This window comes from Hemitrygon akajei, chromosome 4 (assembly GCF_048418815.1).
Source record: "Hemitrygon akajei chromosome 4, sHemAka1.3, whole genome shotgun sequence".
NCBI classification, from domain to species: domain Eukaryota; kingdom Metazoa; phylum Chordata; class Chondrichthyes; order Myliobatiformes; family Dasyatidae; genus Hemitrygon; species Hemitrygon akajei.
The window spans coordinates 145,745,273-145,770,903 of record NC_133127.1 but is presented as its reverse complement, the minus strand read 5'-3'; the positions used below and the strand labels follow the sequence as shown (position 1 = coordinate 145,770,903).

The 25,631-nt window shown below is 37.0% G+C and overlaps 1 long non-coding RNA gene across 1 annotated transcript in view; it reads right to left on the bottom strand.

Moving 5' to 3' along the window:
- Positions 1-23,495, bottom strand: part of LOC140726748 (uncharacterized) — a 67,839-nt gene extending 44,344 nt beyond the window's left edge. The window contains exon 1 of the long non-coding RNA XR_012098708.1: positions 23,071-23,495. This is a non-coding gene — a long non-coding RNA (uncharacterized lncRNA). The remainder of the gene's footprint in view (positions 1-23,070) is intronic.
- Positions 23,496-25,631: the final 2,136 nt, after the last annotated feature.

Here is a 25,631-nt window from a genome sequence, read left to right as displayed (position 1 = left end):
ACCTTGACTCTCCACTGGTGCACTTTGGCATTTGTCCACCTGTGATGTAATTGCTGAAACTATCTCCGAATTTTGATCACCTGTCGAAGGCCCCAATAGACCTTTCACATCAGACAACTCCTTCCCGACTTTGCAGAAATGAGAGCAACTTGTTCTTCAAGTATTCATCCTCAGTTACACGCCTCCCTTCCCTAAAAGTATGGAATGCCTGTAGCCCCGCCTCTCCTGGTATCCTTACATCATCAGGCAAGTTCAGTCATGTCACTGCTAGTCTGAACTAACACGACCGCCGTTCACCCAGCGTAACTTTGCCCAATGGTTACACTCTAATAAGCAATTCATTCGGGCTGTGGGTATTTACTCCGCTCAGGGCACAGGCATTACTTGTGGGTTATCTCTTTGAATCGCACCAATAATAAATCCCTATGATGTCCATAATAAAGTACCTTAATCACTTTCCCAGACACTAGTTTAAGCACAAACTTAAAGCACACAAACCACGTAATCGATTCTTACAACAATTACACGGCATTCAGTGAATCACCGGACGATAGCCCCCACATTGAAGCCCCCTCGCCCAGCTCATATGGAAATTTAGCTCGTTAGTGGGATCTGCTAACAGTAACTTGGCTCAGTGGTGAGAAGGCCACCTTTCTTAAACAATATATGTCTAGAGTCGGTATGATTTCGATATAACCAAACAGGAAGATTAAAATTAACGGAACCCAGATTTGAACAGATGTTGTAAAATACTGCCCATACACAATTAACCGTTGGCAAGAAATAACAGATCGTACACCGCATACAATTATAAAGGAAGTGTATTTACTCTTTTCAGCTGTATCAACGAGTTACACTAGAACTTCCCAACTTGGACTCCTTGGACTACCAAAGCACTCCTTGCCATTGCCAGCACTTCTCTCTCCATCTCCCACAAAAAAAAGACCACGAGCCACCAGTGTCTATTACAAATCTCTCTCTGCCCTACGTTCCCTAGAACCTTCTCCCAATTTCACCATCCTGATTGCCTGAGACAACATTCCTAAGTTGAACTTCATAGCCCCTTATCTTTATCTGAAAGGCCAACATGCTATCAGGACACAATGCTTGTACAGAAAGCTACTAATGATGCGGTGAAAGTCTTAAATCAGGGTATTACACTTAAAGTAGTTAATGTCTTATGGCTTAATGCCAACACAGGTAACATACAAAATGATGCAGGAACTCAGCAGGCCTGGGAGAATCTATGGAAAAGGTTACAGTCGATGTTTTGGGCTGAGACCCTTCATCAGAACTGAGAAAGAAAAGAGTAGAGTTAAAAGGTGGGGGGAGGGGAGGGAAAAACACAGTGATTGGTAGAACCGGGAAGGGGAGGGATGAAATAAAGTGCTAGGTACTTGATTGGAGAAAGAGATAAAGGGTGGGGAAGGGGAAATTTATTAGAAGAGGACAGAAGCCCAGGGAAGAAAGAAAAGGGGGAAGGAGGACCAGATGGAGGTGATGCGCAGGTGCGGAGATAAAGTGATAGAAAGAAAAGGGGATGGGCAATGCTGAAGGAGACCCTGATGGGAGTTGAATACAGACACTCAAACAGTGGTAAGGATGTGCTCTACAAATTACAATGAGAGATAGGAAATGAATGCCAAATGAATAATGTTAAAATAGTCATGTTGGATTTCAATATGCAGGTAAATTGGAAAAACTAGGTTGGTGCTGGATTCCAAGAGCAGGAGTTTCTAGAATGCCTATGAGATGCTTTTTTAGTTCATGGTTGAACTCACTAGGGTATCAGTTATTCTGGATTGGGTGTTGTGTAATGAACTGTAATTGATAAAAGAGCTTAAGGTAAAAGAACCCTTAGGGGTGTGTGATCATAATATGATCAAATTCACTCTGAAATTTGAGAAGGAGAAGCTAAGTCAGATTAGCTTCACTATTACAGTGGAGTAAAGAGAATTACTGAGGCATGGAGAGTAGTTGGCCAAAATTGATTGGAAAAGAACACGGGCAGGGATGATGGCAGAATAGCAATGGCTGGAATTTCTGGAAGCAATTCAGAAAGCACTGGATATAAACATCCCAAAAAGTAAGAGGACACAACTGTGGCTAACAAGTGAAATCAAAACTAATATAAAGAGAGGGCATATAATAGAACAAAAATTAGTAGGAAGTTAGAGGATTGGGAATATTTTAAAAACCAACAGAAGGCAACTAAAAAAGTCATTTAAGAAGGTAAGATGGAATACAAAGGTAACCTAGCCAATAATATTAAAGAGGATGCCAAAAGTTTCTTCAGATACATGAAGTGTAAAAGAGAGATGAGAATTATTTTTATTGGACCATTGTAAAATGATGCTGAAGGGGTACTAATGCAATGAAATGGCTGACAAACTGAAGAAGTATTTTGCAGCAGTCTTCACTGTGGAAGACACTAGCAGTATGGTGGAAGTTCCAGGTGTCAGGGCGCATGAAGTGTGTGAAGCTATCATTACTAGAGAGAAGATTCTTGGGAAACTGCAAGGTCAGAAGATAGATAAGCCACCTGGAACATATGGTCTATACCCAAGAGTTCTGAAGGAGGTGGCTGAAGAGATTGTGGAGGTATTAGTCATGATCTTTCAGATCCACTAGATTCTGAAATGGTTCCAGAAGACAAGAAAATTGCAAATGTCACTCCACTCTTCAAGAAGGGAGAGAGACAGAAGAAAGGAAAGTCTAGTTAGTATGACCTCAGTGGTTGAGAAGGTGTTGGAGTTGATTGTTAAGGATGTGGTTTCAGGGTACAGTACTTGGAGGTACATGATAGATTAGGCCATATAGGCATGGTTTTCTCAGGGGAAAATCTTGCCTGAAAATTTGTTGGAATTCTTTAAACAAAAATACAAGCAGGATAGACAAAGGAGAATTAGTTGATGATGTGTACTTGTATTTTCAGAAGGCCTTTGACAGGGTGCCACACAAGAGGATGCTTAACAAGCTATTATGGAAAATGGTATTACAGGGAAGATTCCAGCATGAATAAAGCAGTGATTGATTAGCAGGAGGGAAAGAATGGGAATAAAGGGAGCCTTTTCTGGTTGGATTCTTTTTACATTATATGTCAATGATTTGGATGATCGAATTGATGGTTTTGTTGCAAAGTTTGCAAATGATATGAAGATAGGTGGAGCGGCAGGTAGCTGTGTGGAAGTAGACAGGCTACAGAAGGATTTAGACAAATTAGGAGAATGGGCAAAGAGGTAACATACGGTATTGGGAAGTGTATGGCCATGCAGTTTGGTAGAAGAAATGAAAGGGTTGACTATTTTCTAAATGGACAGAAAATACAAAAAGCTGAGGTGCAAAGGGACTTGGGAGTCCTTGTACAAGATTCCTTGAAGGTTAATTTGCAAGTTGAGTCAGTGTGGTGAGGACGGTAAATGTGATGTTAGCATTCATTTCAAGAGGACTTGAATACAAAAGCAAGGATATAATGTTGAAACATTATAAAGCACTGGAGAGGCCTCACTTGGAGTATTGTGAGCAGGTTTGAGCCCTTATCTGAAAAAGAATGTGCTGAAACTGGAGAGGGTTCAAAGGAGTTTCATGAAAAATGATTCCAGGATAACAAAATGTATTGATGAAGGCTGTGCAGTTGATGTCTTCTACGTGGACTTTATCTTCAATACTTAAATCATAATAGTTGATGTACATTGGTTTGCATCATTGGTCACAGTCTTCCAATCACAAAACAACTATCCATTATCATGTCCTGTCCTCCAATTACCAAGGTAATTTTAAATCCAGTTATAGGGTTCTAACCTTCTGAACCAACTTTCTTTCTGGTACATTGGTAATCCATTCTGAAGTCCACGTAGAAGATGTCAACTGCACAGTCTTCATCAATACATTTTGTTAATACTTCAAAGCTGGTCAATCAGGATCTCCTCGTAAAAAAAAAAATCATGCTACCATTTGATTAATCTTGTCCGTTATTTTTCCCTTCTACAACTTTCCTCCTACAGGTAATAAAGTAGAACTAGACTAGGTCTGCTGTTATTGGATGTTTGAAAGTCAGCATGGATTTGACAGGTGAAGATGCTTAGAAGATGCTGGGGTTGAGGATATAAAGCTGAAGAAAACCTGCAGCAATGTATACAGGCTTGGAAAGATTGAGTTTCAACAATAACCATTTAAGTACACAGGCAATTGTTCTGTAATGCCCTTCAACTAAGTGCAGTTTTTCATTGATTCTATTGTGTATTTACAATGAATGCCTACAAGAAAATAAAACTCAGGATGATGACATACATGTACTTTGATAATAAAATTACTTTCACTTCTATACTCCTCACTGATTATAATGGTAGACCACAAGTATATGCTGGGCTGTAAGACTACATATTGTGATGGTTCTAAATCTATCCCATTTAGTATGATTGTAGTTCGACAGAATGGAATGTGATTCTCTATATGAGGTTCCTTTGGTCAAGTCATACTGGTGCAAAAAAGTGTAGGAACAGACATATGTTTAATAAAAACAAATTTCAATTATCTTATACTTTCCAGACTTTATTGTGAAATTGAACTATAAACAGATTTCTGTATACTTTTGAGCACTACAGATACAACAAATATTAATGGACAAAAATTAATTCATAATCTGCATCAATAAAATACAATTCCTTTTGTGGAAGGGATCAGATTTACAGCCCAATCACTTCCACGGGATGCTCATGAAAAATGCATTTGATTTTGTCCAATTAATTAAGAAAAATGCACAAAACACAGTGTTTTGGCTTACAAATCTAGAGTATTGACATTTCCCTGAAGTCAAAAATCACACATTTCTTAAGAATAGGAAGGGGGGGAACGTCACGTGATGACGTAGGATCGAGACATGGAAATCCAGCTCTCCCGTAAAAAAACTGTAAAATAACGTTTGTGAAGAAAAGTTAATAAATACTTTCTAAAAATTACTTACAAACTACTCAGGATTGTCTTTAGATATGTCTCCTAAACAGAAACAGAAGAGAACTACTATTTTGAAGACAGCACGAGTTGTGAAGGAAAAAGGGCCGACCATTATGACGGAGACTCGTACTCAGGTTGGACCTCTTCTTGGTGAGGTGCACTTCGCCTCCGGTGATGCAGAACAGGAAACTGCAGCAACATCAACAGCCTCTAAGAAGAAGCAGCAGGAACTGCACATGCATGAAGAAATGGGCATATGCAAACAGGGGCAAACCAAACTACAAATCCCAGCTACGACTGAAAGTGAAAATGAATCGGAGGTGGAGTGGGATTCTCTGGACAACACAGATGAAGATGAGGAGGAAAAAGAAGAACAGCAGGAAGAGGCTGGAAGTGGAAGATTTCCTGGAGACATAAGAGAAACCTTGGGGCAAATAATGCATGAATTAAAAGAATTAAAAGCATTAAAAGTAATAAAACAAATATTAAAAATATGCAGATTATAACCATATATAACCATATAACAATCACAGCACGGAAACAGGCCATTCCGGACCTCCTAGTCCGTGCCGAACTCTTAATCTCACCTAGTCCCACCTACCCGCACTCAGCCCATAACCCTCCACTCCTTTCCTATCCATATACCTATCCAATTTTACCTTAAATGACACAACTGAACTGGCCTCTACTACTTCTACAGGAAGCTCATTCCACACAGCTATCACTCTCTGAGTAAAGAAATACCCCCTCGTGTTTCCCTTAAACTTTTGCCCCCTAACTCTCAAATCATGTCCTCTCGTTTGAATCTCCCCTACTCTCAATGGAAACAGCCTATTCACGTCAACTCTATCTATCCCTCTCAACATTTTAAATACCTCGATCAAATCCCCCCTCAACCTTCTACGCTCCAATGAATAGAGACCTAACTTGTTCAACCTTTCTCTGTAACTTAAGTGCTGAAACCCAGGTAACATCCTAGTAAATCGTCTCTGCACGCTCTCTAATTTATTGATATCTTTCCTATAATTCGGTGACCAGAACTGTACACAATATTCCAAATTTGGCCTTACCAATGCCTTGTACAATTTTAACATTACATCCCAACTTCTGTACTCAATGCTCTGATTTATAAAGGCCAGCGTTCCAAAAGCCTTCTTCACCACCCTATCTACATGAGACTCCACCTTTAGGGAACTATGCACTGTTATTCCTAGATCTCTCTGTTCCACTGCATTCCTCAATGCCCTACCATTTACCCTGTATGTTCTATTTGGATTATTCCTGCCAAAATGTAGAACCTCACACTTCTCAGCATTAAACTCCATCTGCCAACGTTCAGCCCATTCTTCTAACCGGCATAAATCTCCCTGCAAGCTTTGAAAACCCACCTCATTATCCACAACACCTCCTACCTTAGTATCATCAGCATACTTACTAATCCAATTTACCACCCCATCATCCAGATCATTTATGTATATTACAAACAACATTGGGCCCAAAACAGATCCCTGAGGCACCCCGCTAGTCACCGGCCTCCATCCCGATAAACAATTATCCACCACTACTCTCTGGCATCTCCCATCTAGCCACTGTTGAATCCATTTTATTACTCCAGCATTAATACCTAACGACTGAACCTTCTTAACTAACCTTCCATGTGGAACTTTGTCAAAGGCCTTGCTGAAGTCCATATAGACTACATCCACTGCCTTACCCTCGTCAACATTCCTCGTAACTACTTCAAAAAATTCAATAAGGTTTGTCAAACATGACCTTCCACGCACAAATCCATGCTGGCTACTCCTAATCAGATCCTGTCTATCCAGATAATTATAAATACTATCTCTAAGAATACTTTCCATTAATTTACCCACCACTGATGTCAAACTGACAGGTCTATAATGTTTGATAAAGTTGTGAAAAAACAGGAGTAAACAGATAAGAAGGTTAAAAAGCTGGAAGAAATAATGGGAGACACCATTGATAGAGTGAACAAAACGGAAGATAATATCCTTCCCTTGACATCAGAAAGAAAACGGTTGTTGGAAAAAGTGGACGCGCTTGAAAATTTTAGCAGACAAAATAATATTAAGATTGTTGGTCTTAAAGAAGGTACAGAGGGAGAAGATCCAATAAAATTTTTTCAAAAATGGATCCCGGAAAATTAGGAAATGGAAGAGGGAAATCAGTTAATTGAAATCTAAAGGGCTCATAGAGCCTTAAGACCAAAACCTCAACACGATCAAAACCCACAACCAATCTTGATAAAATGTTTAAGATATCAAGATAAAGAAAGGATCCTGAAGGCAGCTGCCCAATGTGCCAGAAAGAGAAACGGGCCATTGATGATAGAAGGGAAAAGAGTTCTTTTCTATCCTGACATAAGTTATGACCTTTTGAAGAGAAAGAAGGAATTTAATCCAGTGAAGAAAGTCTTATGGGAAAAGGGTTATAAATTTATACTGTGCCACCCGGCAACACTGTTAATTTTTTTGGATGGCAAAAAAAGATGATTTTTTACTGATTATCGGAAAGCGGAGGAGTTTGCACAAGAAGTCCCAAATATTCGCTAGACACAGCTAAGAATTTATGGAAGTGAAATAGATTAAAGATGAAGACTGAGATAGTGAATGGATTTGATGGATATTTAAGGACAGAAGAATATACAAATATACTCTTAATTATATGATAGAGGGGGAGAAAGGTAAAAATTTGAGGAATATTAATTGGGCTGGTGATATTTTTTTTCTTCTCTTACATATGCCATTTTTTGCATTACTGGGGAGCTGGGGGAATTTCTGATGAATCGCTACAGGATTCGCGTGTGTAATCATGGCAATTGCCATGACAACAGAGGGGAGGTAATGTTGTGGGGTTTTTTTTCATTCACAACATTAGTAGGGGGGTATTTTGTTATCTTTTTCTTTACAATCTATCTTTCTTCCAACTTTCTTTCTTTGCCTGGATGATCGGGGGGGGGGGGGGAGAGACACATAGCAACATGGAGAATTTTAAAAAGATTCTCCAAGGTACTATGAGAGCTGAAATATCATGTATTGTTATAGATTGGAGTAACCTTGCTAAAAATAATGACTAATTTACTGAACTTTTTAAGTTTTAATGTTAATGGGTTTAATGGACTGGTGAAAAGAAAAAGAATTTTAACATACATTAAGAAAATGAAAACAGATACAGCCTTTTTACAGGAAACACATTTAACAGAGATAGAACATCAGAAATTAAAGAGAGATTGGGTCGGAAATGTTATTGCAGCTTCATTTAATTCAAAGGCGAGGGGAGTTGCAATTTTGGTTAATAAAACTTTACAAATGAAAATACAAAATGTATTAATTGATTCTGTGGGGAGATATGTGATTATACATTGTCAAATCTTTTCAGAATTATGGACTTATGAATATTTATGATTGTTGTCTAAACCCTTTGATGGATAGATCCAAGCCCATTCAAACTTTTCCAAATAAATCGGCTTCTCTTATTAATTCCTTTATGATTGATTCAGCTATTTGTGAAATTTGGTGTTTTCTACACCCTAATGACAAAGAGTTCTCATACTTTTCCCATGTGTATCATAATTATTCAAGAATTGATTACTTTTTCATTGATCAGCATTTACTTACAGATGTTATGGATTGTAAATATGACTCTATTGCTATATCTGATCATGCACCTTTGAAGTTATCAATTAAGGTGACGGATTCATATATTAGTACTAAAGGTTGGAGGTTTAATCCTGTTTTACTGCAGGACTCTGACTTTGTTAACTTTATTAAACAGCAAATTGATTTGTTTTTCTCAATAAATTCTACAGCAGAGATCTCTAGTGGAATTTTGTGGGATACTTTTAAGGCATATATTCATGGACAGATTATTTCATATTCTGCCAGAGTTAGGAAATGAACTGATTCTAAAATATTAACATTAGTTGATAAAATTAAGGCAATTGACAAGATCTACTCATTGACCCCTAGTAAAGAACTTTATAAAGAAAGAGTGGAACTTCAAATGGAGCATAGTTTATTATTAACCTCCTCGATTGAAAGTCAGTTAATTAAATCGAAAGCTCAATTCTATACATATGGAGATAAGTCTGGTAAACTACTAGCTAACCAATTGAAAATTGTTTCGGATAAGCGACAAATTACTAAGATTCGCAAACAAGATGGTACTTTGACGATTGATCATAAAGAGATAAATAAAGCTTTCCAAGATTTTTATAATTCCTTATATCAATCAGAATGTACTAAGGACTCTTCTATAATGAATGAATTCTTAAGGAAATTGAATATTCCAAAAGTAACTGTTGAGGATAGTGTATTTTTGGACACACCTATTACGGAGTCTGAAATAGAAAAGGCTATTTTCTCAATGAACTCGGGTAAAGCTTCGGGTCCAGATGGTTTTTCTGCAGAATTTTTTAAATCCTTTTCTTCCATACTTTCTCCTTGGCTTTGTAAAATTTTTAAAGATGCATTAAGTATAGGTAAACTACCACAATCTATTTCCTTAATTCTTAAAAAAGATAAAGACCCTACTGAATGTGCATCCTATCGGCCTATATCTTTGCTGAATACGGATTTTAAGATTTTTAGTAAAATTTTGGCTATTAGATTAGAAAATATATTGCCTCGGATTATTTCTGAGGATCAGACTGGATTTATTAAAAATCGCTATTCATCTTTTAACATTAGAAAATTAATTAATATTGTTTATACCTCTTCATCTAAAATCCCAGAATGTGTCATCTCTTTAGATGCCGAAAAAGCATTTGATAGAGTTGAATGGTCATATTTATTTAATACATTGCAACATTTTAATTTTAGTTCAAAATTTATATCATGGATTAAATTAATATATCAGAAACCTTTAGCTTCGGTCTTCACCAATAATCAAAGATCCCCTTTTTTTCAGTTATTTCGGGGTACAAGGCAAGGTTGTCCTTTAAGCCCTTTATTATTTGACATTGCTTTAGAACCCTTGGCTATAGCCATTCGTGAATCACTCAATATTTTAGGTATTACCCGTGGGGAGACGATGTATAAGGTATCATTATATGCGGATGATTTGTTATTATATATATCTGACCCTGAAAGATCTATTCCTGCTATTTCTTCTTTGCTTGCTCAATTTAGTAATTTTTCTGGATATAAATTGAATTTTAATAAGAGTGAACTTTTTCCATTAAATATGCATACTTCAATTTATAATCAGGTACCATATAGAATTGTTACAGATTATTTTACTTATTTAGGTATTAAAATTACTAAAAAACATAAAGATTTATTTAAAACTAATTTTTTACCTTTAATAGATCAAATTAAGCAACTTGCTAATAGGTGGTCCCCACTATCTTTGTCTTTGGTAGGCAGAATTAATGCTATTAAGATGATGATACTACCTAAATTTCTATATCTATTTCAAGCATTACCAATTTTTATTCCTAAATCTTTTTTTGATATGGTTGACTCTAAAATATCTTCGTATTTGTGGCAGAACAAAAATCCTAGGCTAGGTAAAAAATATTTACAGAAGCCTAAGAAGGAGGGCGGCTTGGCTCTACCAAATTTAAGATTTTACTATTGGGCAGTTAATATACGGTATTTGATATTTTGGACACAAGAATCGACTACAGTTGCTGGCCCACAATGGGTAAATTTGGAATGTAAATCTGTGCAAGATTTCTCATTGATCTCAATCTTAGGATCTTCACTTCCTTTTTCATTATTCAAAATGAATAAACAGATAACTAATCCTATAGTCAAGTATACATTACGAATCTGGTTTCAATTTCGTAAATTTTTTGGTTTGAATAAGTTTATGCTGTCAAGTCCTATAATATCTAACTACTTTTTCTGACCATCATCTATAGATCAAGCTTTTCTTTTATGGAAAACAAAAGGTATAACATGTTTTCGTGATCTGTTTTTGGATGATAACATTATGTCCTTTGAACAGTTATCTAATAAATATAATTTATCTAAAACCCATTTTTTAAGATATTTACAAGTTAGAAATTTTCTATATAATGAACTAAAGTCTTTTTCGAAAGAATGTCCATTGAACATTACAGAAAGAATTTTAGCTCTCAATCCTTGTCAAAAGGGTTTAGTAGCTATCATTTATAATATGATTATGAATGTACAACCAGATATAGCAGAACAAATTAAGAAGGAATGGCAGGAAGAATTGCATTGCCCTATATCTACTGAGCAATGGGAAAAAATTTTATCATTGGTAAACTCATCCTCTATCTGTGTTAAACATGCTCTAATACAATTTAAGGTTGTACATAGAGCTCATATGTCTAAAGATAAACTTGCTCGATTTTATTTCTATGTTAATCCAACCTGTGATAGATTTCATTCTGATATTGCTTCGTTGACCCATATGTTTTGGTCTTGTCCTTGTTTACAAAACTATTGGAAAGATATTTTTAATATTATTTCAAGAGTCTTAAATATTAATCTCCAACCACATCCTTTTACCGCAATTTTTGGTCTACCAATGATAGATATATAAGCGTTTATCCGCTTCATCCCAATGAATGATTGCATTTGTTACACTAATGGCTAGAAGATCTATTTTACTGAATTGGAAAGAAATTAACCCTCCAACTGTATTTCAGTGGTTTTCTCAAACTATTTCCTGTTTGAGTTTAGAAAAAATTAGAAGTGTGGTTTTTGATTCTTCAGTTAAATTTGAGGAAACTTGGAGACCATTTATTCAACATTTTCATATGAATTAAATGGTCTGATCCTGAACCTTATTGTTACTATCCTGAATTGTGTAGATGGAGGTTGGGAGTCATCGGCACTACTGTATGTATTCAACATTATGCAATTGCCCATGTTGGTTAGTTCTTTTTTTAGTTGTTTTTTTTTTGTTTTGTTTTTTTTGGGGGGGGGTCTTTTTTTCTTAATTCCTTTACATTAATACTATGAGTTTGGGAGACTGTATGTATTGATTAATACATATCTGATTGTTAATTAATCTATTATGTACTCTCAAATGTTTTGTACTTATATTTTACTTATGTTTTTCTTAAAAATTAATAAAAAGATTTGAAAAGAAAGAAAGAATATTTATGCACCAAATGAAAATGATGCAAAATTTATACAAGAGGCCTTTTTGAATTTGGCTGACTCACATGACAAAATATTAATAGGTGGTGACTTTAACTTTTGTCTAGACGCTGTTTTAGACAGGTCAACAAAGGTTGTTACAAAATCAAAAGTAGTAACATTAACTTTATAATTGATGGAAGATTTAAATTTGATTGATATATGGAGAAGAATTAACCCAAGAGAAAGAAATTATTCATTTTACTCAAATAGACATAGAACTTACTCAAGGATAGATTTTTTCCTATTATCAATGAATATTCCGGATAGAGTGAAAAATATGAAATATAAAGCAAGAATATTGTCAGATCATTCCCCCTTGATAATGACAATGATAATGATGGATAAGGAGGAACCGATTTACAGATGGAGATTTAATTCAATATTATTTAAATGTCAAGATTTTTGTGATTTTATGAAAAAACAGATTCAGTTTTTTTTTAGATACAAACTCACATTCAGTTGATGATAAATCTATATTATGGGAAGCGATGAAGGTATATTTGAGGGGCCAGATAATAAGTTATACTTCTAAAATTAAGAAGGAATATATGGTAGAAACAGATCAATTGGAAAAAGAGATTACAAAATTAGAAAAAGAATCTCAAAGATATATGACAGAAGAAAAACAAAGACAACTTGTTAATAAGAAGCTACAATATAATACACTTCAGACATACTGAACAGAAAAAGCAATTATGAGAACTATACAGAGATATTACAAACTAGGTGAAAGATCACACAAGATTCTTGCTTGGCAGTTAAAAACAGACCAGGCTTCCAAAATGATAAATGCAATTAAAACAAGTGTAAATAAAATTACTTCTAAACCTTTAGAAATTAATGAAACTTCTAAAAGTTTTTATTCTGAATTATATCAATCAGAATCACCAAATGATATTGTTGAGATAGAAAGGTTTTTATCACAAATAACTCTCCCAAAATTGAATTCGGAAGAACAGAAGGGATTAGATATGCCTTTTACATTAGAAGTGGTCAAAGAAGCTCTAGGATCACTTCAGAATAATAAATCTCCAGGAGAAGATGGTTTTCCACCTTAATTTTATAAAAAGTTTAAAGATTTATTAATTCCTCCTTTTATGGAGTTAATACATCAAGCGGAAAGAACACATAAACTTCCAGAATCTTTTTTGACAGCGATTTTAATAGTATTGCCAAAAAAAGATAGAGATCTTTTAAAGCCAACATCATATAGGCCTATTTATTTATTGAACACAGACTATAAAATAATAGCAAAGATTTTATCTAATAGATTATCTAAATACTTACCAAAATTAATACATATGGATCAAACAGGATTCATTAAATCAATCGGCAGATAATGTAACTCGGTTACTTAGCATAATTCATCTGGCACAAAAGAGGAAGGAAATGAGTGTGGCAGTTGCTTTAGATGCAGAAAAAGCATTTGATAGATTGGAATGGGATTTTTTATTTAAGGTATTGGAAAAATATGAATTAGGAATATCTTTTATAAATTGGTTTAAAACCTTAAATACTAGTCCCAAAGCTAAAGTAATGACAAACAGCTAAATTTCAACATCATTTCAGTTAACAAGGTCAACTAGACAAGGTTGTCCATTATCACCTGCTTTATTTGTATTGGCGATAGAACCATTAGCTGAATTAATTAGAACTGACTCAGATATTATGGGTTTCAGAGTTAATTAAGAGGAATATAAAATTAACCTATTTGCTGATGATGTTTTGATTTATCTAACAAACCCATTGTATTTGTTGTGCAAATTATCTTCTAGATTGGAAGAATATAGGAAAGTATCAGGGTATAAAATAAATTGGGATATAAGTGAAATTTTACCCCTTACTAAAGGAGATTATAGTCAATGTTGATTAGTAACTCAATTTAGATGGCTGATAAATGGTATAAAGTATTTAGGTGCAAGAGTTGATAACGATATAAAGAATTTATATAAATTAAATTATTTGCCATTATTGAAAAAAATTCAAGAAGATCTTGATAAATGGATGATGTTACCAATAACATTAGTAGGTAGAGTCAATGTTGTAAAAATGAATATATTCCCTAGATTACAATATTTATTCCAAACACTACCAATACAACTACCGCAGAAGTTTTTTCAAGAGTTAAATAAATGTGTGAGGAAGTTCCTTTGGAAAAGTAAGATGTCAAGAATATCATTGGAAAAATTGACATGGAAATTTGACCTAGGAGGGTTACAATTAACAAACTTTAAGAATTATAATAAAGCAAATCAACTTAGATTTATTGCATCATTTTTTGATGAAGATAAACCGGCATGGATTAGAAAAGAATTAGATAAAATAGAAGAAAACATACCAGAAGATTTTATATATAAATGCAAATCTAAATGGATATGGGAAAAAGAAGAATCCCTTATATTAAAACATTTGATTGATCTATAGAATAAGATGTTCCATCTTATCATCAAATGTTTATCTCATCATCAAATGTTGATGATGGGATAAAGAAATCTTTATTAGCAAAGAGACCTCTAATTCAGAATAGACTTATTCCTTTTACAATAGATAACCAACTTTTATATAGCTAGTTTCAAAAAGGGATTAGATATATAAGAGACTGTTTTGAAGGAGGTATATTAATGACATTTGATCAATTAAAGAATAAATATAAAATATCAATAACACTCTTTTCTGTTATTTCCAATTAAGGGCTTATTTAAGAGATAAACTGGGTCAAACAATGTTAATGCCGAAACCTAATGAAATAGAAACTTTAAATCAAAAAGGAAAAATTTAAAAAATTACTTCTTGTATGTACAATTTGATTCAAAAACAGACAATTAAACAAGGAATTCATAAGTCAAGACAAAAATGGGAAACTGATTTGAATATTAAAATTGATGAAGCAAGTTGGTGAAGATTATTTCTTGACAGTATGACAAATACAATAAATGTCCGACTTAGATTAGTACAATACAATTTTTACATCAATTATATATTACAGCACAAAAAATAAATACATTAAACCCAAATTTATCTGATCAATGTCTTCGATGTAATCAAGAAATTGGTACTTTTTTTACACTCTACTTGGTCTTGTTTTAAAATTCAACCTTTTTGGACAAATTTGAGAGTTTTATTGGAACACAAGTTCCACATAACCCAATATTATTTTTATTAGGTGATATTGAAGGGATAAAACCGAAACCTAAATTGAACAAATATCAGAAAGAATTCATAAAAATTGCATTGGCAGTAGCCAAAAAGGCTATTGCAGTTACTTGAAAATTGGATTCATACTTAAGTATAGATCTTTGAAAGAATGAAATTTTTAGCTGCATTCCACTTGAAAAAATTACTTATAATTTAAGAAATAAATATGACATATTTCTGAAAATTTGGCACCCTTATTTACAAAAGATAGGATTAAATATATAGGCACTCTGAAGATAAAGTTATTGGTCATCTGGGGAAAAGAAATATATATATATTAAAGCTATTTTGAATTCCATGGAGCATGTGGGGATCTTCCGATATCCAGGCAGTCTTTCTTTTTGCTTTCTTTTTTTTCTTTTTTTTCAGATAGGGAAATGTTGGGGGAGAGGGGTTAAGGGGAGGGGGGAGGGTTGATATTATTCTATTCTATTCTATGTAACCTATTTGCAAATTTAATTAATTTTTTTTTTAAAGAATAGGAAGGAGGTTTCTTTCTTCTTCCCTGAATAACCAGGATACAATATATCATTTCATGTACACATGTCTGCCTCTAACAAAACCTGGAGTTGAGCACCTGTTGGGTGGGTAATGTAAACTCTTACATTCCTCAGTGCCTACCCCAGCTTTACAAAACATTGTAGTAATGCCAGTGAGAATTGGTGACAGCTGCACACTGACAGATCTTTGACTGAACACTGCTGTACTCAAATCTTGCACATGGAACTGTCCCTAGTGTTATATCCATATTATTAGTAACAGACCAGTGCTTACCAGTACTGTACCTCAATGTTAAATAATGTCAGATTAGTACTTATTAGTACTATCCCTATGTTAACAGACTTGTGACAACTAGTACATGATCTGTATTCATTGACAGACTGTGTTCATAGTTTGTTGTCCCAATATTATTCAGTTACAAATATTTGTCTACCAGTGCTATACCCATTTTATATGGACAGAAATCTGTGCTCAACAATACGGTACAGAGTGGCATTCAGCAAGGGACCTGTGCCCACAAGTGTTATGAATGTAGTGTTATACAGTATCAGATCTACAAACGTTTGTATATCCAACCGTACATTTCATCTGCTGGATATGAGCCTGAATCTGGAGTCAGACCCAGAATGTTGACCCAAGTAGGTCAGCATCCCTGTGATTTTGGTCCATGCTGTATCTGCTAACTCCCAGGGAGAGGAGCTTGACATTCACAGGATGAATTGCCCTTCCTCCTGGCTGCAAATGAAGCCTCCTCCCAATTCTGCCAGACAACACACTTGCTGCTCTTTTAAAGAAGTTCTGGCTGTGATGACAATTTGTCAAAGGTGTTGAAAACCCCACATGATAAGTCAGTAAATGGGCTCTTGGTATGGCATGTTGTGTCGTACAGACCATTCTGCAAGTAACCCATCACAGATTCACATGACCACATACAAATAAAATGCAGTCATCGGAAACAGGACAGCAAAATTTGAAAGACTTCTTTAAAATCATTTCACTATGAAGACAACACACAAAACAATTTCATTCATAGCAGAACTATTGTATAAAATGACCTTTTCATGAAAACATGACCTATACCATTACTTGCAGTGGAAATCCTCCATAAAATTTCATACTTATTAGGCTAGTAGATTTTCAAGAAATGATAATACATTTTAGTCTACTAATGTTTTTGGAAAGCAGCATTTATTGGCATTCCAAACAGGTTTCCATCACTGAACTGATTTTTTAAAACAGGAGTTACAGCTTTTTTCTCCCTTTTTAGTGCCTAACCATAAATTAACAGATTCGTTCAATTCCATTCAACATATTACAGAGAGTCTTTCACTTTTAGGAATTTGTGTTGCTGGCCCAGTGCCAAAACCATAAAGCTGCCCTAGCTATCTGATCTTGTAGTGTTGCATAACAAATGTCTCATATGCTTTGATGATTTTGGAAATGAAAGCAGAGTTACGTTAAATTAATTTACTCCTTAATATAGGTCACATTTTAAATTGCTGTATCAGCCACTCAAATTGGGTCAGCCAATTAGCTTTAAATTTCCTTTTTTTTCTAGCAACAAAATGCCCTTTCACATCTCGTGTTTATGATTTGCCCTTTATCATTATTGCTAGGCGCACCAGAACATGCCTTACATAAAATTTTCTTTTCATTCCAATGTGACATTTTGAGCCTTTTTTTAAACTTCCAACTATCTATATTGCCCCAACATGTTAGGCCTGGATTTACTATGTAGGAGATAAAGCGTTATTCCAAACACCAGTCATTCAGCTTGTACTAACTATTTTACTATCCAAGGTCACAATCTCTACTGCTTCCTAACTTCAAATGTAATCTCTGGTCCAAAATATTGTTTTTTTGCCCCTAGTGAGTTGAAGGCTATTTAAAACATCTAAATCACTTATCCTTAGAAATCAGGAAATCATCATTTTGGGTTTCAGTTCATCCCAAAAAAAAAAGAAAGCAGAAAGTAAAAAGAATAAGCTGAGGGGATTTTTCCTATACATGTATTGTAGATTGAGAGCAGCTGCCAGAGGTGAATGATTTAAAAGTAAGAGTTCAGAGACAAGATGTCCTTGTAAGGGTAAAAAACAAAGATGGTAATGTTGTGGAACTTGGTTATTGAAGAGTATTGAAGTGTGATCAGGGAACCCTTGGTAGGTATAGGAAATTGGAATTGATCAGGTCCATTCAGATTCATAGGGATATAGGAGTAAACTTAAGTAAGAAATTAAAAGGGCAAAAAGGGTCCAAGAAACAACTTTAGCAAGCCGGAGTACGGAAAATCCTAAATTCTTTTGTAAGTATATTAGAAACAACAAAGCAGTTAAGGAAAGAGTGGGTCTTCAAAGGGACCAAAGAGGTCATCTATGTATGGAACCAGAGGACATGAGTGAGGTCGTAGATGAATCCTTTCCATCTGTATTTACCAAGAAGATAGATGTGGAAGCTGAAGAGTTATGAGAGTGGTGCATTGATATTCTAGAGCATGTCATCAGAAAGGAGGAACTGCTGAAAGTACTGGTGCACACGAGGGTGAGAGCTTGAGAGGATCTATCCAAGGATGCTAAGCAGATCAAGGGAGGAGATTGCTGATGAACTGATGGAAATCTTTGCAACTTTATCAGCTGTAGAAGACTGAGGGATAGCTGAAGTTGTTCTTTTATTTTAAAAAAAGCAGTAGGTATAAGCCTGGAAACTACAAGCCAGTAAGCCTTTCATCATTGATAGGCAAGTTAGTTCAGGATTTATGCTCACTGAGAAAAGCAGGAAGTCATTAGCAGTCAACATGGTTTTGTGATGAGAGGTCAAGACTCACAAATCTGTTCAAGCTTTTTTTAGGAGATAGCTATCAAATTTGCTGAAGGGAGCACAGCAGCTATGGCTTACAGAGACTTCAATAAGGCATTTGACTATGGCCCTCGTGGTACATTGTCCAGAAGTTTAAGGCATAAGGGATCTGAGGCATGTTGACAAACCTGGATCTAAAGCTACCTTCTGATGAGAGGAAGGGTGTGGTTGTAGATGTGTTATTTTTGACAGTGAGTCTATAACATTTGATGTAATATTAAGATCGGAGCTGAAAGGTGCAGATGAAGTTGGTCTATTTAGTAAGTTTACAGTTAACATGAATGGTAGTGGAGTCATAGATAAGAAGGCTATCCAATGATACAGTAGAACGTCAATCAGCTGGAAATATGGGCAAAGGGGCATAGTAGAAGCAAACAGAATTTGATGCAGATAAGTGTGTGTGTATGCACGCTGGGACATAAATTGCTGGTAGAGACATCTAAACTAAATGGCAGGGATCTTAGGAGTGTTAATAAACAGGGATAACTTATGGTGCAAGCCCATTGCTCACTGGAAGGTGAATAGGGAAGTGAAGAAGGCATTTGGTATGCTTGCCTTCATAAGTTAAGGCACTGAACATAAGCGTTGGGATATTATGTTGCAGCTTTAATGTTCCAGAGTTCCGATGTTTCAGATGTGATGGAGGCAGAGAGATGAAGGATGGGGGGGGGGGGGGGGGTGGCTTTGCTAGTCAGGTAAAATATTACAGCAGTGCTTCGGCAGGAAAGATTAGAGGGCTTGTCTACTGAGGCCATATGGGTGGAGCTGAGAAACAGGAAAGGTATGACCACATTAATAGGGTTGTATTATAGACCACCCAATAGTCAGAGAGAATTGGAGGAGCAAATGTGCAGAGTGATAACAGACAACTGCAGGAGACAGAAAGTTGTGATTGTAGGGGATTTTAATTTTCCACTCATTGATTGGGACTCCCATACTGTTAAAGGTCTAGATGGGTTAGAGTTTGTGAAATGTGTTCAGGAACATTTTCTAAATCAATATATAGATGTACCAACTAAGGAGGATGCAATATTAGATCTCCTATTAGGAAATGAATTAGGGCAGGTGATGGAAGTGTGTGTAGGGGAACACTTTGGTTCCAGTGATCATAACGTTATTAGTTTCAACTTGATCATGGATAAAGATAGATCTGGTCCTCGGGTTGAAGTTCTAAACTGGAAAAAGGTTTGAATTTGAAGGAATGAGAAAAGATCTAAAAAGCATTGATTGGGACAGGTTATACAAGTGAATCTGCAGATGCTGGAAATAAATAAAAACACAAAATGCTGGCAGAACTCAGCAGGCCAGACAGCATCTATGGGAGGAGGTAGTGACGACATTTCAGGCCGAAACCCTTCATCAGGAGTGAAGTAACATGGGATGGTCGAGAGGGGATAAGAAGTGCGGGGAGGGATAAAGTAGAGAGCTAGGAAGTGATAGGCTGGAGGGAAATGGGCTAGGGGGAAGGTGGAGAATTATGGGAAATAAAAGAGAAAGAAAGGTAGGGCTGGGGTGAGATTATAGTGAGGGGGAAAAAAGAGAGAGGAAGAGAACCAGACTAAAATAATAGATAGGTTTGGGGGTAAGGGGGGGGGTCAGGGGTATCAACGGAGGTCTGTGAGTTGAATGTTCATGCCAGCAGGTAGGAGGCTACCTAGGTGGGAGATAAGGTGTTGCTCCATCGACCTGCGTGTGGCCTCATCTTGACGGTAGAGGAGGCCATGGACAGACATGTCGGAGTGGGAGTGGTCTGTGGAATTGAAGTGTGTGGCCACAGGGAGATCCCGCACAGGTTGTTCTCTGGCAAGGATGTGTTTGGTAAGTGGGAGGCCTTCAAAGGAGAAATTTTGAGAGTGCAGAGTTTCTATGTTCCTGTCAGGGTTAAAGGCAAAACGAATAAGAATAAGGAACCTTGGTTCTCGAGGGATATTGGAACTCTGATAAAGAAGAAGAGAGAGATGTATAACATGTATAGGCAACAAGGAGGAAATAAGATGCTTAAGGAGTATAAAAAGAGTGAGAAAATACTTAAGAAATCAGGAGGGCTAAAAGATGACATGAGGTTGTTTTGGCAGTCAGGGTGAAGGATAATCCTAAGAGCTTCTACAGATATGTTAAGAGCAAAAGGATAGTAAGGGATAAAGTTGGTCCTCTTGAAGATCAGAGAGGTCGGCTATGTATGGAACCAAAAGAAATGGGAAAGATATTAAATGGGGTTTTTTTTGCATCTGTATTTACTAAGGAAACCAGAATGGAGTCTATAGAAACAAGGCAAACAAGTAGGGAGGTCATGGATCTTATACAGATTAAAGAGGGGGAGATGCTTACTGTCTTGAGGCAAATCAGAGTAGATAAATCCCCAGGACCTGACAGCATATTCCCTTGGACCTTGAGGGAGACTAGTGTTGAAATTGCAGGGGCCCTGGCAGAAATATTTAAAATGTCGATATCCACGGGTCAGGTGCCCGAGGATTGGAGGATAGCTCATGTAGTTCCATTGTTTAAAAAAAGCTCAAAAAGTAAGCCGGGAAGTTATAGGCCGGTAAGTTTGACATCAGTAGTAGGTAAATTATTGGAAGGAATACTAAGAGATAGGATCTACAAGTATTTGGATAGACAGGGACTTATTAGAAACAGTCAACATGGCTTTGTGCATGGTAGGTCATGTTTAACCAATCTATTAGAGTTTTTCGAGGAAGTTACCAGGAAAGTGGATGAAGGGAAGGCAGTGGATGTTGTATACATGGACTTCTGTAAGGCCTTTGACAAGGTCCCGCATGGGAGGTTAATTAGGAAGATTCAGTCGCTAGGTATACATGGTGAGGTAGTAAATTGGATTAGACATTGGCTCAATGGAAGAAGCCAGAGAGTGGTAGTGTAGGATTGCTTCTCTGAGTGGAGGCCTGTGACTAGTGGTGTGCCACAGGGATCAGTGCTGGGTCCATTGTTATTTGTCATCATATCAATGATCTGGATGATAATGTGGCAAATTGGATCAGCAAATTTACTGATGATACAAAGATTGGAGGTGTAGTGGACAGTGAGGAAGGTTTTCAAAGCTTGCAGAGGGATTTGGACCAGTTGGAGGAATGGGCAGAAAAATGGCAGATGGAGTTTAATGCGAACAAGTGTGAGGTGTTGCACTTCGGAAGGTCAAACCAAGGTAGAACAAACAAGGTAAATGGTAGGACACTGAGGAGTGCAGTAGAACAGAGGGATCTGGGAGTACAGATACATAATTCCCTAAAAGTGGCATCACAAGTAGATAGGGTTGTAAAGAAAGCTTTTGGTACATTGGCCTTTATAAATCAAAGTATTGAGTATAAGAGTTGGAATGTAATGGTGAGGTTGTATAAGACATTGGTGAGACCAAATTTGGAGTATTATGAGCATTTTTGGTCATCTAGTTACAGGAAGGATATTAATAAGGTTGAAAGAGTGCAGAGAAGCTTTACAAGGATGTTGCTGGGACTTGAAAAACTGAGTTACAGAGAAAGGTTGAATAGGTTAGGACTTTATTCCCTGGAGTGTAGGAGAATGAGGGGTAATTTGATAGAGGTGTATAAAATTATGATGGGTATAGATAGAGTGAATGCAAGCAGGCTTTTTCCACTGAGGATATGGGAGAAAAAAACCAGAGGTCATGGGTTAAGGGTGAAGGGGGAGAAGTTTAAAGAGAACATTAGTGGGGGCTTCTTCACGCAGAGAGTGGTGGGAGTGTGGAATGAGCTGCCAGATGAAGTGGTGAATGCGGGATCACTTTTGACATTTAAGAAAAACTTGGACAGGTATATATGGATGAGAGGGGTTTGGAGGGATATGGCCCAGGTGCAGGTCAGTGGGACTAGGCAGAAAAATGGTTCGGCACCACCAAGAAGGGCCAAAAGACCTGTTTCTGTGCCGTAATGTTCTATGGTTCTCCACAAAACAATAATTAGATAGCATTTAAAGTATTGTGTACAGAAACAATGTGGAATCAATACAGGAAGTGCAGTAAACAATGGTGCAGGTGCAGGTCGATGGGACAAGGCAGAATAATAGGACAGCTTGGACTAGATGGGCTGATGGGCCTGTTTCTGTGCTGTAGTACAGGGGTCACCGACCTTTTTTGCACCGCAGACCAGTTTAATACAGTATTGACAATACTCTTGCGGACCGGCCGACCGGGGGGGGGGGGGGGGGGGGGAGCGGGGTGTTAATCACGACCGGAATATAGGTGATAACTCCACTATAAGTCACTTATAAATGCCTAATACACTCAATTTCATTTCTAAAAGGGTTTATCTAACGAACTTAATATTAAACACACAGCGCTTATTTACCTCGCATGAACATAGTGATAAATCAATTATAACGAACTTATAACTCAATAGAATCATAACAGTTTAAGTTACGTTTGGATATTAAACACACAGCGCATATTTACCTCGTATGAACTTATAAAATCATTGCAACACAGCAGTGAGAGGACAAGGTGAGGGTCGGAGGTCGCAGTCCGGAGCGAGCGACCGAGCGAGGCGTGCGACAGGGCGTGTGCCCGCAACCCCTTGCAGGATCTATCGGCCGACAAAAGTTTGGCTCGAGGGACGACTTTCAGTCCATCGCGGCAAGGTAGCTGCTTTCTTACTTACGAATCCCTGAGCCCGAATTAGGTCGTCTGCGAATATTTTAGCACCGGTTTCCCCACGAACATTCGGTGTGCTGAACAGGTTCGGAGGCGGCGCCCATCTGTCCGCGCTCCGGGCCGGTGCCAACGGCGCTTCCCGCCGGCCGCCCGAGGCCAACCGCTGATCCCTGGCGCCAGGGTATCACTGCGTTCAGGCGGCTGATGGCCTCGTGTGGGTTCAAGTTCAACAGTCGGCGTGACAGGGAATGAGGAAAGGTGCAGCTGACTCGTATCGCCAAATCATATCGTTTCCTCACAGCCCAGTGGCGCATGCTTTGCGACCCACTGGTTGGGGACCACTGCTGTAGTGCTCTAAAACTACGACAGAGATTTGTGAGCATGCTGCTGGGATGGGTGGCTGTACTGTAAGGGAAGATTGGATCAGCTGGGTTTATTCTCACTGGTCGCAGGAGGCTCGTAAGTGACCATAAAGTGGTTTATAAAATTAAGGAAGGAACAGATAGGATAGCCAGCTGGACTCTTTATTCCAGGTTTGGAGTATCTAGAACTAGAAGGTACAGTTTTAAGTTAAGCAGGAAGACATTTAAAGACATTTAAAATTTAAACTCTGTGAGGAGTAAAGTCTTCATTCAGTGGGTGGTGGTGATATGAAAAGAGCTGACAGAGAAACTGATGTAGGCACCTGCAGTTACAATGTTTAATCAGTCATTCCAGTCCGCAGAGCATCACACAGTAAGGAGGTTACTCGCAGTTTGGTGGCACTCATTTAAAAGGAGAGCTTTGAGGGCATTCGGAGTAGAGGGGCATCCATTTAAAACAGAGAGGTGGAGAAATTTCTTTAGCCAGAGGGTGGTGATTTGTAGAATTTGTTACCCCAGGCAGCTGTGGAGGTCAGGTCGTTGTGTGTATTTAAGGCAGAGATTAATAGGTTCTCGATTGGCCACAGGTTCAAAGGTTTCAGGGAGAAAGCTGGGGAGTGGGGCTGAGGAGGGGAAAAATAAAAGAATCAGCCATGATTGAATGGCAGAGAAGACTCAATGAGCCAAATAACCTAATTCTGCGCCTATGTCTTATGGTCAGTATTTGGAACAGATAGTTAGATAGGAAAAGCGTGGAGCATAAGGGCTAAAATGCCAGCAAATGGGATTGGCATGGCTAGGCATCCCAGTTGGCACGAACAAGAGCCCTGTTTCTGTGCGATGATTTAAAATCAAGGCTGGGTAAATTAGTTGTTGTCATTGTTAGAAGAGCATATGGAAACCGTAGAATACTCCAATGGAATATTATTTACTAATAGTCAATTAGTCTCTCATTATGCAAATGGTTTCATAGATAACAGAGAATAAAATCACTTCACCAAACTTCCAACTCTTTTCAAATATACTGCAGATTCCCACTCAACAGGATTGGCGAACATACTCTTACATCCACATTGGCAAAGTTTAAAGATACCAATAGCAGTTTTGGACTTTATTACTTACTTGATGAGATTTTTTTCCTAAAATTTTAATTTTAATGCTTAGTCATCTGGGCCAAAAAATCTCATTCTGTTCCTGTGTCTAATAGTCCAGTCACTCAGAAGATAAAAGATTTTCAATATTTTAGTTTCACTAGCAGTGGTGACAACAAATGATTGAACTAAATTTTCTCACTATATTAATTAATATTTTTCAGAATCTTGCTAAATGCTCAAAATAGAATGATGACATTCAAATGAATATCAGTAGAGATGATGACATTGAGTTGTGTACAGTATCTGCTGGAAGGAAGTGTGCGCAGACAGAACAATATTTTTCTGAATACCCTTGTAAATACCAGGCACCACAGATTAGATCCAGCACAATTAAATACAGAATGAGATTATTTCTATTAAGTATATTTTTCATTTCTCTGCTTTAACTATAAAGTCTTGTGTCTTGTGAGCATCTGTTGTAGTAGTTAGTGCCTTCTACTAATTTAACTCCAGAGATTAAAAAAATTCAAATATAGGATACAGTTTTCACTTTAAAATGTTTGAAAGTTCTAAAGTTGTTTCTAGTTGTTCAAAGGGAAAAATATATAATCATAAATGATTCAGTCTAAGAAGATCACAGGACTAGCAGTCTACATTGCGTAAGCTAAAAAAATCTATACAAACAATCCAATTTACTTCCATGCCCTGGGCTTGTTAAAGAGGGGAATGAATCAAGGTGCTGCAGTCTGATTACAATACAGAATGCAGAACGGCACTCATATATGGATGTTGTATGAGGCCAAATGAACCTTCATCAGCATTAATTCCTTACACTCAATTATACACAATAGTGAGAAGAATGAGGGCTGCAAGTATTTACTGAATGTGACTTCTGGAGAAATGGGGA